The sequence below is a fragment of the Oryctolagus cuniculus genome, chromosome 9 (assembly GCF_964237555.1).
Source record: "Oryctolagus cuniculus chromosome 9, mOryCun1.1, whole genome shotgun sequence".
NCBI classification, from domain to species: Eukaryota; Metazoa; Chordata; class Mammalia; order Lagomorpha; family Leporidae; genus Oryctolagus; species Oryctolagus cuniculus.
The window spans coordinates 16,044,523-16,059,613 of NC_091440.1; the positions used below are offsets into that span (position 1 = coordinate 16,044,523).

General features: G+C 39.3%; 1 protein-coding gene across 1 annotated transcript in view; it reads right to left on the reverse strand.

Annotated features, from left to right (window-relative positions):
* Window positions 1-15,091, reverse strand: part of HS6ST3 (heparan sulfate 6-O-sulfotransferase 3) — a 769,442-nt gene that overhangs the window by 388,212 nt on the left and 366,139 nt on the right. The gene's annotated exons all lie outside the window — the stretch shown is intronic.

Below are 15,091 nucleotides of genomic sequence, written 5' to 3' on the forward strand. Positions count from 1 at the left end.
TTTTTGGCAATAGGTACCCAGCTCAAATGCACAGTCTAGTAAAGCCATGCTATGACAATATGCTTTGAACTTCATCACTGAAAGACAGGGGACTCAAACATGTCTGTGCCAAGAGGGCGCAGTGCCACACCTACCCTGTTCCCCAAAATCTGCAGGCACATAGAATTTAGACTCAAATGAGCTTCTAAATCTTGAAGCCACTGGGATCTGAAGTAATGGCCTACCACAATTTACTATCAAGTATGAAAATATCAAAAATCCATCCCAACACACATGCATTTCTTTGAAGAGAAACAAATGTATCTGTAATAACTGATCACATCCAGCCTTCAAGGTGTATAGACCCCAGGCCACTGGCAGAGTTGACAGAGCAATCTCTAAAGTGCAAAAACACTAAGATGCTTCCTGAACTCGAGTGCTCAAGGAAAACCAAACAACCAAATTATACTTCACAACATTACAGAATCTTACAGAAAAGGTATGAGCCCTGAGAAGGAAAAAGCTTCCAGGATAACATTTAGCTATCAAGTGAAAAAAATTGTTTTCGTAAAACCACAAGAACCTAAAGCACAAGTAAAAATCCAAACATTTAATGATTTTCACAGTAATCTGGGTTAGTTTGCTAAGTTCTCATAAAGGCATGACAGGCTGAAGCTTGTCTCTGTCCATTTTTGTATTTTATTCCTGCTCTCAAACACTATTCATGGCACAGTGGTTGGGTTGACAACATGTAAGACAATGGTTCAGTTCTGGGGAAAACAACACCCTTCATGGAAATTATTTTTGGCTCTTGTGTCATGTATAATATCTGGGCTCCATCTTGAGCTCAAAATAAATGATTCCAATGAAACTGTTTGCTTTAATAACTGCAATATAGGGAATTTAGCTCCTCAAAAGTATTTAAAGTAAACCAATTTGCTCATTAATCATCATTACACTTCCAAGGAGAATCAAGCAAATAACCTTTCAAAATGTTTCTCAGGTCAAACTTCAGATCACTCCTACAACTTTCAAACACTGAATTTTAAAAGGTGGTTTACAAATATATGCATATACTGTAGCCAGTTAATTAAAGCAGATCTTAATTATACCATTATTCAATTTATCATTTTAAGGTTTCAAAAGCAAATGTGAATGCTGATCAACCCTGGTACATTTTGGAGGACATCATTTTCCAAAGGAACGGCAGCCATTCAAGTGCTATGAGCTAAGAATATGCAATCCTACCAAGTATGATTGGAAAACAAGAGAAAAATTTAAAGTGTCCTTTTGCCCCAGTGAAAATATAGAAATAAACACACTGAAATACAGCAATAGTAAAAATATCAGTATCTATCTTCATTCAAAATTGCATGCCAGGGGCCGGCGCCATGGCTCACTTGGCTAGTCCTCTGCCTGCGGCGCCAGCATCCCATATGGGCACTGGGTTCTAGTCCTGGTTGCTCCTCTTTCAGTCCAGCTCTCTGCTGTGGCCCAGGAGGGCAGTGGAGGATGGCCCAGGTACTTGGGCCCTGCACCCGCATGGGAGACCAGAAGGAAGCGCCTGGCTCCTGGTTTTAGATCGGCATAGTTCTGGCCGTGGCGGCCATTTGGGGGGTGAGCCAACGGAGGGAGGACCTTTCTCTCTGTCTCTCTCTCTCACTGCCTAACTCTATCTGTCAAATTAAAAAAAAATTGCATGCTCACCCTGATATCAGGGATATTAACAGTCCTACTTAGAGTTGTCCTTTCAGTATTTTTCCACATTGCTTTCTGCATCAGTATGACTTTCACAGTCTGTTTGGATTTCTCCAGTGCAACGACCCAGGACAAGCATGCCTCAGTATGAGAATCTCCATGATGACCTTGATATCCCCTTTTGAGGTCATTCATATCTTTTGGGTTCAGGACAAGAGAAAGCACATTTATTTTCTTCCCTTCCCTTGATGATTTCTACAGAAATGCCTTTATTTTCTATCCCTTATTTATGATAGAATAAGTAAATATATCAAATGAGTGTGAATTATGAATACAGAAGGAGCATCCTAGGGTCTCTCCTGTCAGGACAAGTTACAAATTATGGCTGCCCTCTCAGTTTTCACCTCAGCTCTTTCTTACAAACCTCTTCATTTGTATCAGTGTCTAATGCAGTCTCTAACTCCCTGATGGTTTTAGCAATGCCCCAGTTCCCTCAGAATACGTGTAGCAGTAAATGGAAATATGATCCGGGAATTTCAAGTCTCAAATTGCAATTCAAAGATCACTTTTTTTTTTGGTCTTGAAAACCTGACAAATGTAACAGATTAGGCAGGACAGTCTTGTAGAGTTTTTTCCAAATGTTGAAAAGAAAGTCAAATCAGAGCCAGAGCACCTTGCCTACGAAACACAGCTGCCTGCCAAGGTTTTGTTCCCTCTCAGTTACTCCCTACCCCAGTGAGTGACTCTGAACTTTATCACCATATTCACAAAAATGGCTCCATTAAAACAACTGAACTGAAAATAGCTAAAAAAAAAAAAAAAAAAAAACCTTTTTTGGGTGTTTCATTATAAGATGGAAGCATCATCAATTAGATGTAGCATGGCTAATCCACATGCCTTTTAGAATTTTACTGCCAGAAACTGGATTGCAAAGAGCAATGCATAAACCAAAAAAAAAAAAAAAAAAAAAAAAAAAAAAAAAGTCAACAATGTGACATTCATTCCACATGTACAGTGTAATCTTTTTTTTTATTAATAAAGAAAGTAAATTTCTTTCTCACATATCCAAGACTGGGAAGATGTAATTCAAGGTGCCAGCATGGGTTGAAGGTCTTCATACCACATCCTTTCATGGCAGAAGACGGAAGGGCAAGTTGGCACAAGTACAAGTGAGCAAGGGAGGGCTGAACTCCCTTTTAGAACAGATCCATTAGGTAGCCCATTCCTGTGATAAAGACATTAATCCATTAATCATCACTTAGTAATCCTAACCCCCCAACACCTCTGTACTGGGGATTGAGAGTCCAACACATCAACTTTGGAGGACATATTCAAACATCAGCATCACTAATTCAACAAAAGCCTGCAGGACAGCTATGTATGAAGAAGCCTTCTGGGTGCTGAGGATCGAGCAGTGAACAACATAAGGAGCTTATATTCCGAAGCATATGTCACTCTGATTTTCTCTTTAATGCTCCCACATACCAACTAATGAATTGATTGGAATTTTAAACTACTAGTAATATATTTAATTTTATGCTTAGATTTCCTGATCCTTGGAAAGTGTTTTCTTTTGAGTAAACTACTTTCTAGGATGCTGAATTTGGTGACTGGTAACATCCACATGTTTACTGTGGTTTCCACCTGCACCTCCCGGGTCAGATGGTAGTCCCATTGATACTGAATACATATTAGCTGAAGCAAAAATTATGCAAATTGTTTCAGATAATGGTAGAGGTATGAATAGACTGTGAGGCAATGGAAAATTAAACTGCAGACCTGGGCTGGTCCAGACAGTTGAGCAGAGGAAAACCACATGTAGTAAGATCTACTGCATCTCTTCCTGCACTAGTAGCCAACTCTGTGTCACCCAAGTTCTTTGTTCCCAGAGCCTACAGGGTGCACATCTGTATGGCCACCTTCTAGCCATCAATATAATTCACCTGAAACATTGCAAACTGGCAATTTGCTTTAATAATCTTGTATTTGATTTTGACGGTGAACATTCTTTCTTTAACTAACCTTGTATATACTCCTCATTTATAGTGTACATAGCATAAGGAGTTTGGGATTTTTACTATATTGAGGTAGAAGTCCTAAGCATTGAGAAAATAGATTTCGTGGGGATCTTTGTATTTTAACTTCTAATCTTATTTTTGTGTCAATTGAATGGATAAAAGGAACAGGAAACTTATGTTCTGTAGAGTCTGGCTTTATTTTTGTTGGGGCTTCTCCATTGTGCATTCTGACTTTGATAATGATGATTAAAGCAGTCCATCTCCCCCATTAACTCTTTTTTTCCCAATAAGTAGTTTATTTTTTTATACATAGAAGATCAACTCTCTACTATGTAAAGATTTTGACAATTTGTACACACTCACACACACCTACAAAACTGTTTGAGAACAAGTTTTACAGTTAATTCTCATAATATAACTTATTGAGGACAGAGATCCTGCCTGGAGAGTAATTGCACCATAACTTTTGTTGCTAGTTTAACAATTAACACTCTTATGTATGATGTCAGTGACCACCCAAGGCTCTTGACACGAGCTGCCATGGTTATGGAAGCCTTTTGAGTCTATAATCTCTGTCATTATTTAGACAAAGTCATAAGCAAAGTAGAAGTTCTCTCTACCCTTCAGAGAAAACCACATCCTTCTTTAATGACTACTTTCCACTGGGGTCTCATTCACAAAGATCCTTCATGTAGGACATTTTTGCCACAGTGTCTTGTCTTTTCATGCCTGAAATGCTCTCATGGGCTTTTCAGCCAGACCAGAATGCCTTAAGGGCTAATTCTGATGTCAGAGTGCTTTTTAGAGCCACTGTCATTCTATAAGTCTGCTGGTGTGGACTGTTTCCCATGTCCGAACATTCTCTCCTTTCTAATTCTATCTACTATGATTACCAGACACTTGATCTTAATTATATGATCCTTTAACACTTATTCCTATCTATATGATCACTTTAACACAATATGATCATACAGTGTATTCTTAATTCCAGGTTACCAGCCAGTTATTTACCTTTGAGCAGTTAGGACCCAGTAAGTGTTTTGTGAATGCATAAACCTAAGACTACAATATGAGCATGCAAAATACAAAGCAAAGATTGTGTCCTCCAGGTTACTGATAAAAAAAAAAAAATCACTACCATGCTAAGAAGCAAAATGTTCTGGTACCTTTTTTTTTTTTTTTAATCTTCTTTACCTGCAGCTCATAAAACTATATGCAGTGCTAAAGTGGGGGAAATCATTATCTAAGAGAATTGGATAGAATTGGCATCTCACCCAGGAGCTACTGATATGGGAAGCTAAGACCTGCTTAACATTCTTACTGCGGAAAAAGAAAACTCAAAGTAACACTTGACATGTTAAAGTTTCAAAAAAAAAAAATACAACAAACAAGTTTTACTACAAGAAATGCCTACATGCAATTTATATCTTAGGTTAAATATTTTAAATCTTCTTACTCAAGAGTATCTAATGATGAGATTTCCAGGCCTAAATTAACAGAGCCACTTCTCCTTGATACAGAAATAGGCTCCTATTGATCAAATTCAGCAGAGGGCAAAGTAAGCAGTCTCGTCTGCCCATCTGTATGTGTTTTGCCAGCTCAGAATATCCCTAAAGAGGAACAGAAGTGCTTGGAATCAATACTGTCCAACCCAATTTTTTTTCATGGCTATCAAAGAGAGTTCGGTAATTAAGAAGCAATTCCATTAAAATGTCTACTACCTATACTATAATCAACAGGGACTCAGATGACTCCGTTTCTGAAATACTATTTATGTGGTCACTTTGTGCATCACATTTATGTAACTACACACTGTCACCAAGCAAATAACAATTTTCTCTTTCTACCACCCGAACACCCAGAAGTTGCAAGTTAACAGAAAAGACGTAATGGTGAGGTTCGGGATTATTTTTAAAGAGGTTTGTTTGGGATCATGAAGTTTGTGACATCAAGCATTTTTGCAATTTACTAACTGTTTCCATTAAATATTTTAAAAATACATGTCCATCTGGCCACATTCAAATGACAGAAATTATCTGTTAAAAGAATTAAATGATTGACTGTAGAAATATAGAGTGAGGACAAAATAAAACCAGGGATTTTAATGACTGGCATTCAGCTAATTTTAATCAGCTTCCACAGAACTGATAGAATTTAAAGTCCAATATTTTACTACTATAATAAAGTATCACACTAAAAATTCTTGATGTTGAGCATCATTTGGGAGTAACGATTATCAGAGGCTGGGGAGAGGAGAGAGGATGGAAGGATGGAGAAATCTTGGTCAATAGGTATTAGGTTACAGTTAGGAGAAATGAAGTCAGCTGTTCTATTGCCTGGTGGGCTGACTGCAGTTAGCAACAATGCACTGTACATTGCAAAAAAAAGGAGAAGAAAGGATTTTGATTTTTTCTTTTTAAAAATTTTATTTATTTATTTATTTGAAAGGCAAAGCAAGAGAGGGGGAACACAGATATTTTCCATCCACTGGTTTCACTCCCTAAATACTTGCAACAGCCAGGGCTGGGCTAGACCCAAGCCAGGAGCCAGAAATTCCATTTGGTTCTCCCACATCAGGGCAGGAACCCAATGACTTGGGCCATTATCTGCTGCCTCCCAGGTGCGTTAGCACGAAGCTGGATTGAAAGTGAAAAAGTGGGGCTGGTGCTGTGGTGCGGCAGGTTAACGCCCTGGCCTGCAGTGCTGGCATCCCATATGGACGCTGGTTCAAGTTCTGGCTGCTCCACTTCTGATCCAGCTCTCTGCTGTGGCCTGGGAAAGCAGTGGAGGATGGCCGAAGTCCTTGAGTCCCTGCGCCCATGTGGGAAACCTGGAAGAAGCACCTGGCTCCTGGCTTCAGATTGGCGCAGCTCCAGCCTTTGTAGCCATTTGGGGAGTGAACCAACAGATGGAAGACCTTTCTCTCTGTCTCTCCCTCTTACTGTCTATAACTGTACCTCTCAAATAAAACAAAATTAAATCTTAAAAAAAAAAAGATTGCATGCACAATGAAATCCATGAGTCACTTCAGAAACCCAGGTATAAAGTTAAGTTTTAAAATTTCATATAAAAATTACTTGCAAAAGAAGATGAGGACAAGAAAGCCCCAGTTTAAACACCACTCTCATTAGGAGGGAAAGGCTTTTGCAGAAGCCCTGATTATTCAAGGATGTTCCAAAAGTTTGTGGAAAAATTAAAAAAAAATATGTGAGCCACAGATTTGGCCTAGCAGTTAAGATAGCAGTTAGGACACCCACATCCCAGATCAAGGGGCCTGGATTTGAGTACAAGCTCTGGCTCTCATATGCATCTCTACCACTGCACACCTGGGAGACAGCAGATGATAAAATAAGTAGTTGGGCCTCTCCCACCCATTCGGGAGACACAGACTGAGTTCCCAGTTTCTGGCTTCGGTTTGGCTGAGTCTGGGCCGTTGTGGGCATTTAGTGAGGAAACCTGCAGTTGGAGCTAGCATTTGTTCTCACTCCTTCCCTCTCTCTCCTACATCTTAAATGCTTGATATACAACCAAGTAAATCTAGTCTTCAATATTACATAGCATTCTATATCTGGAATACCTTTTGTATTCATTACATCATACCTCAAACACACAGAAAATAAATCTGTGCTTCAAAAATTCACCTAGAAGAGGCAAGGTTCACAAATCCCTGAAGTCTCAGAGTTCAACTAACCCCAAAATAAAGAATATTCGGTGACACTGTCTTTTTTTTTTTTGGACAGGCAGAGTTAGACAGTGAGAGAGAGAGAAAGAGAGAAAGAGAGAAAGGTCTTCCTTCCATTGGTTCACTCCCTAAATGGCCGCTACAGCTGGCACGGTACACCAATCAGAAACCAGGAGCCAGGTGCTTCCTCCTGGTCTCCCTTGCGGGTGCAGGGCCCAAGGACCTGGGCCATCCTCCACTGCACTCCCGGGCCACAGCAGAGAGCAGGCCTGGAAGAGGGGCAACCGGGACAGAATCCAGCGCCCCGACCGGGACTGGAACCTGGTGTGCTGGCACCGCAGGCAGAGGATTAGCCTAGTGAGCCACGGCGCCAGCCAGACATTGTCTCTTGTACAAAAGATAGCACAGCTTCATCACTCTCATCGCTGTACCAGAAACAATCTGGAGTCTGCTGTGAGTAACCAACTCAAGAGACCAAGGTTTAGTCATCAGTTTTCAAAAGATACGTAGTCATTTTTCTGCAGCAACCCCACTGGTCTAGTTACTTTCACAAAAGCCCAGGCTTTCTGTTTCCATTAGAAAGCCAGCATCAAAGAGTTTGAAACTGACCTAAAATCCAGCAAATAACCAGAACACAGATAAACAGTTCATACTGGTTTCCAACAGCTTCGAAATTGACTGACCAATAAAAAAGTTTATTTCAAAACGACCCTGAAAGTGCTAAAAGTTGCCAGTGATTGACTTAAAAGCCTTTTAATCACCTAATCTCATTTCAACTTGTCGATTAGTTGTTGGAGACACAAATGGGTTCCCCACACAGTAGAGAGCCAATAGATACTTGGTGGACAGATTGATGCTTGAAAGTCCCTGTCAGCAGTGAAAACATTATTCTCTGGAACTGACAGTTACTGGGGATCTACCTACTCTGTTATGATCCCTTGCTTTGTCTTACTACATGATAACCTCATGTCATAAAAATAGGTTTTTGGGCCGGCGCCGCGGCTCACTAGGCTAATCCTCCGCCTAGCGGCACCGGCACACCGGGTTCTAGTCCCGGTCAGGGCGCCAGATTCTGTCCCGGTTGCCCCTCTTCCAGGCCAGCTCTCTGCTGTGGCCAGGGAGTGCAGTGGAGGATGGCCCAGGTGCTTGGGCCCTGCACCCCATGGGAGACCAGGAAAAGCACCTGGCTCCTGGCTCCTGCCATCGGATCAGCGCGGTGCGCCGGCCGCAGCGCGCCGGCCGCGGCGGCCATTGGAGGGTGAACCAACGGCAAAGGAAGACCTTTCTCTCTGTCTCTCTCTCTCACTGTCCACTCTGCCTGTCAAAAAATTTAAAAAAAAAATAGGTTTTTAAAGCAAACTGGATTTGGTTAATATACACTGGTAAAATTAGTAATTCTGTTGACAGATAAAAATGTAGATGAGAAGGCTGATCCTAATCCAGAAAGAATTTTTCTCACTTGTCCTCTGATACACAGTCACTTTATTTTATTTCAATGCATCAGGGATATCGTATACTCCTCTGTTTGACTGGCATAATGGCATACAACCTATTGTTATGGTGCAGTAACATCATACTTTGATAATAACTGAAATGGCAAAAAAGGGAGGCAAACCAGATAAAGCAGTTGCTAGACCCAAGTCTTAGTATGTCAGTGTTCCTACTATGCATTATCAGTGTCCCTATGATATGAGGATTCAACTGACAACAGTGACTCTCAGACAAAATGACGGCAAATCTGATTTTCCTAATGCAAATCAGTCTCTCCATCCACTGAAAGAAAAAAAAAAATACTTAAATATTTTAAATCACAAGCAGGGAGCTCTGAAACGTCAGCAGAAATCCACACAAGTAAAGACAGAACCACACATGAAGACATTTTAGCATTATAATCAATGCAACATAAAAACACTGATCTGACACATAGTTAGTATTATGAATAATCATTGTGTGGCATGGTAATTAGAGATAAATGCTAAGTTGTTCACATAAATGACTACAATTAATGTTAAGTTTACACAGCAAAATCAAATTTTCACATTACTACATTTTTCATCAAATTAACCCAAAAATCAATGTCTGCAACCACAGTCACTCTCATATGCACATAGAAAAGGCAACACTCTCAAATCCTAGCCCCTCATGTCTGGTGGACACTCTCACTGTACATCAGTGTAGACCCAACTTGGATTTCATTAATGGCCCAGAGTGAAGCACATTCAGTTCCTAATAATGCCCTAAACTCCAGATCTTTGACCCACAGGCCCTAAGACAGGATGCAGTACAACACCTTCAATCCTGACAGCATCTACTGCCCAAGGAGCTAACACTACTAAGATAGTAGAAACTTGGCGCTACAAAAGAAATACTATGCTAGAAGCAATTTTCTGCTACCTCCAAGAACTTCTGAAAGGATACCATGAGTAAAAATCATGGAAAATGTAGCCTGGGGCAGAGCCAAGTTATTTTCACTTGACAAAATTGAGACAATTTTCCATGGTGTTTCTGCACATCTTAAATCACCTTTTGTTCTGGCTTATCCTTTCAAAGGTATTTGATTAGCAAGGGGCCTTAAAACACAGACAGTGTCTCTTCCAAGGGAAAGGCTGGTCAGGTTTCCATACAGTCCATTGTAAAATACTTGGGTTGTCTATACTCAGGGGTCCTCAGCTGCTTACAGACCCCTACATGCCAGCATCTACCTACATTACTCCTCATGTTCCCCATGGAACTTGTGGTAAGCAAATAACTATGGAGTTCACGTCACCTGTCATGCCATAAGTAAGGAAGCTCTTTTTGTCTGACCCAAAGATAGCCTATTTTTTTTTCCCAAATCCACAAAGCTATCTCAGGTTCACTTAGTAGTTTGCACACAGAACAAAATCTCATCTTTACAACTCATCACATGTAGCAGGGTAAAGACTTGTTATGTAGTCTCCAACCCCCTTGTAGGAAAAAATATAGAGGAATTTCTTATCTTACTACAGGTAATTGTTGCGCTGAAGGAAGAATAACCAATCAGGTAGAAAAGACCTTCTTTAAGACCTTGTGCGAAGCCATGTTTCCCTTTATCATGCATTAGAAAAAGTGTATTATTTTAAAACTCAATACTACCTTTTGATTCCTAATACAGAGTCGTTAATTCAAGTATGTTAAGCCATCCAGAAAATGCAGAAAAGTTTCTGAAAATTCACTTTTTTAAAAAAGAAAACCAAAATGATATGACAAATGATATTTATTACTGCCCATATTAACTGGCAATCCACCCAAAAATATTGACACTAAGCTCAATTACTTTTCATGTCAATGAATTTTTGTCAGTATTTTGAGAGGGAGAACTTCATAATTCCTTGAAATAAGGAAAAAAGTCTCCTTCAGCACTTGAGTTATGACTGCTCAGCTGTGTCATCTGGAGTCCAAACTCAATGATATTGTTGCAAAACATGGTTCTTTACTCAGCAGTTCTGAGCTTCTATGAATTTAACAGGTTTACTACATAGATTTTGCTGCTGCTGCTGTTGCTGATCTCCTTGGTTAATTAAAATTCAGAAACATTTAATTCTGCATTACATAAATACCAGTACAGAGAGTGAAAAATAAAACTAGATGCAAATTTTATGTTCATTGCAATGTGAAAATTAGGCCATAGAAAAAAAAATCCTGGCTGGATTCAGAGTTTTCTTGTGCCAACCAGAGCCTTGAAAAAGCTGTTAAATTATTTTTCACCAATTCAACAGAGGTAAAAATGATCATATAAAAACCAGACAAAACAAAAACAAGTCAATGAGCCTGTTATACATAAAGCTTTATACAAATGAAAGACTGTCAAAACATTTCAAAATGTCAGAAATCTGTTTAGAAATTTACAGAATCTTTCAAAAAAAACCTTCCTGGTATAAATATGCCTTTCTGTAAATTTAGTTCCAACCCCTCATTATCACAAAATTATCTGTCCTCTCAATTTCTAGACAATATCTACAATGTTAATTTGCAGAGTACAGGCAGTCTGCTCATGTTGTATCCCAAGGTGCCTACTTGATTACAGTGTTTGAAGAAGATGGCCTAGGAGGACAAAACTGTACACAATAACAATCAACACTGCACAGGATGCTTTTCAGAATCATTTTTAGACATGCATAAATCAGAAATGCATTTGTGATAACTAATCACTACTAATCACGTTGGAGCAGAGAATTCAAACTTCAATATTTAGCTAAAATTTTGCGGTACAGCATCTGAACTGAATTAATACCATTGCTTGCAAAGCTAAAAATGAAGCATTTTATATTTTATAGATTGGAGATAAACACTCAAGGTTGGATATTACCATGTGTTAACCTATAGACTAGGACAAAAAGATGTATTAACTGTCCTAGCTGATGTTGTGAATTAAAACTAAAACTACATTTTTTTTCAGGATAAAAGTATATTCTTTATATTGGCTTTATTTTTCCTAATGTAGGAAAATGGATAATATGATTACCATCTATCCTTTTCTTCTCCTCTAACATTAGGTGATTTTTAACATGTTACAGGAAATAATGTTCTGTGAAACATAAAAAAGAGCAAGAAATAAAATAGCTTAGGTACAGCTGCAGCCATAGGAAACGACATTATTCCCATAATAATATTTGGTCTTTCAATGTGGCAAAAATTGGCCATTGGTGGCAGGTAAAGCCTTTGCATGTGGGTTTGAAGAGCCTCCATACGACTTCACAAATTGTAGTCTCGTGTTTGCCTAGCACCAGCATAACTGATACCCGCCCAGGCTTTTTATTTATTTATTTTTTTGCCACTATCATAATTTCACCTCTTTAGCAGAGTTGGCAAATGCTGCATGACAGGCAACAACTGCACTTTGGCCATATCTATTTCACAATGAGCAAAGACAGTCCCTGCCTTTCCCTCAGCAAAGTGAATACTGCTCCAGCACTTTTTGTTTCAATTACTCACAGGCGCATTTTCTATGGACAGTTCAGCCATAAACCTCTTGAGCAATTAGTATGCTCAAGACAATCATCCCAATTTCTTGTGGAACTGGCAAATATTTGTACTGAAGAATGAACAAGAAATAGCCAGTCTCCAGGGTATGAAAAAAAATACTCAATGGTCATTTAATTCCCACCCAGCCAGAAGAAAATCACAGAGGTAGACAAGAAAAGGCTCCCATTCAACAGCAATAAAAAAAAAAGTTTAAAGACACCTTTATCTGAAAATAAGCAAAGCTCACAATAATTCTATAAAAAGTCAACTATGGGGAGATTTTTCACAAACATCAGTGTCCTATTAAAATGAATAGATTATTTTTAAGTATCAAAACAAATCATAAGAGTTCCTATAGGAAATACTAGTAGGAAAATAAGAAACTAACAGATAATCAAAGAGTGATAAACCTGATAAAAATCCAATTGTGTACTACTGCCCCTGCCCCCGAAATGTCTTTGTTCAAGTCAATTCATTTATAAGACCTACCTCTCTCTTGGAGAGCAAATTTCTGAATTCACTGAACTACCACTGAGCAGAGCATTTGTTGAAGGTCACAGGGCAAGTCCTACTTTTAGTAACTAGTTGGGTCTCTGGAAGCAGAAAACATAAATGAGGAAAGGACAGGAAGAAAAATTACACAGGGCTGCCCTTTAATGTGTATTTTTTTTTAAAATCAAGAATCTATACTTCATCTGTAGTTTTCATAACTTAAATTGGACTTTTAGCAAGCAATATAATGTGAGACATAACATCTTTCATCTTAAAGAAATTCTAACTTGCAAATTCTATGATCTCTTTTTATAAAGGAGAAGGGCAACAAAAGTCATCCAACATTGCTCAGTGTCTTTGGAAGCTGTTCCCAAGAGGTAAATCTATTGTGAAAAACACTAGAGATTCTTCAGCCTGTGTTCTCTTTAATAAAGAACATCTAAATTGCTGTCCTCTTCTGAAATTACATACACATATCTGGTAATACACATATGACAGTGCTTCAAAACATTTTTGGACAAATGAATTCAAAAATAACATTATTGTCCATAAATTTTTGAGGTACTTTGAATATACATATGCAGCAGAGGTTCTACAAGATAAGCTTATTTATTTGGGCCCACACAATACAGAGATTTCCATAGTACCATATTTGATAACAGTGGAGCCATTTTCCACAGGGTGGACTACAGTAAGGGAGAAAAAAGACTAAGCCACAAAAACTATCCTCTCTTATGGAAACTCTGCAAGCACTGGTATCATGCAAACAAGTAGCAAAGGCATAAATTTTGTTTCTCCTAGATTGGCAAGGTCAACATGAAGAGATCCTTAGAAGTGTATTCCAGAATCATTTTTGTACAAGAGTTCATACTCAACATGACCATTCCAAAGGCTTCCGGATGTACCCACTCATCCCAATGGTAAAGAAAAACAGAAATAAATATGATACCTCATCCATAAATATCTGCTCCTTTTGTGGCTGCTAAAGTTCTACGCATGTTATACAAAATGAAGTAAAGAAATACTCTCCTAGTCTAAGGGAGACAGACAAACGTAATTTCGATACAACCTAAGTGCTACAGCAGAGCTATGGGACTAAAGAGGAAGAATGTTCTGTTGGAGTGGAGTTAGGTAGAATGGGTTCCTGGGATGTCCTCTCAAGCTGTCCAGAAGGTTGAGTAGGTGGGGAAGAGAAACTGCAGGAGAACAAGATGGTAACAGTCAGAGGCAAAGAGAATATGATTTCTAAGAAGTACCAGTGGTTTACGGTAGATAATGGATAAGTCCTTTTTGGGTTTTTTGGAGTATCTGTTAGTCATTCCATATTGCATTAGATATTGGAAATACTCAAAAGAAAGCCATTTCCTGGAAAGCATTGAAAAAGAGGGCTGACAGTTAAGCTGCAAGCAGGACTGAGATCTGCATTAGATATTATTCCAAGTATTTTGGTCTTTATTTGTAGGTAAGTGGGAGAATTTTAAGCAAGTGGAAATTATGATCATTCTTGCATCACAAAGAGACATTTGGGTGCCACAGATAAAGAAGGCGATAATGATTGATTATTTAAATTGAAAGGATATGGGAAAGGCAGCAGTCTGGTCTTAACCAGCTGCCCTTCTGGAACCATGGACAATTACATGAAGTGCTCCCATGATCATTGCTGTGGATGCTATGTTCATGGAGAAGAGCACTGCCTCCCCAGACTTAAATAAGATGCAAATGAGAAAAACAAAGCACTGTGAGAGAGAAGCACACAAGGGCAGGGCACCTGGGCACTGAGGATGTGGTCCCAAAGGGGAAGAAGGGAACAGGAGGAAGGGACTGGCTCTGGGCAGTTATGAATGGGTAGAATGCATGGACACTGATGACTTGTTCTGTTGGTGAGCTCTGCCTCCATCAATCCCGCGGCTGGTAAACTTCTTGAGCATGACTAAAGTAGAAGCTGATGTTTGCCTCAGTGTCCTCATCTGAAAATCAGGAAGGCTCAGTCAACAGAATAGTGTGATCAGATTCTTGCAAGGAGACCCAGTGGGTGACTACTGGAATTGAGGGTTGTCACTACCAAGGGGACTCATTAGATATTGAAGAGGTAGAAGGAAAAAGGACTTGGGAGAATGCCTAGGAAAATGGGGCATGGAAATGGGAGGACTTCTCAGTTTCTGGCCAAGTAAGTAGATGATAGCTTCATGAAACGCGGTTTCGGGACCTCAGTTCCCTCTGCACCTGTAGAAGTGAGGAG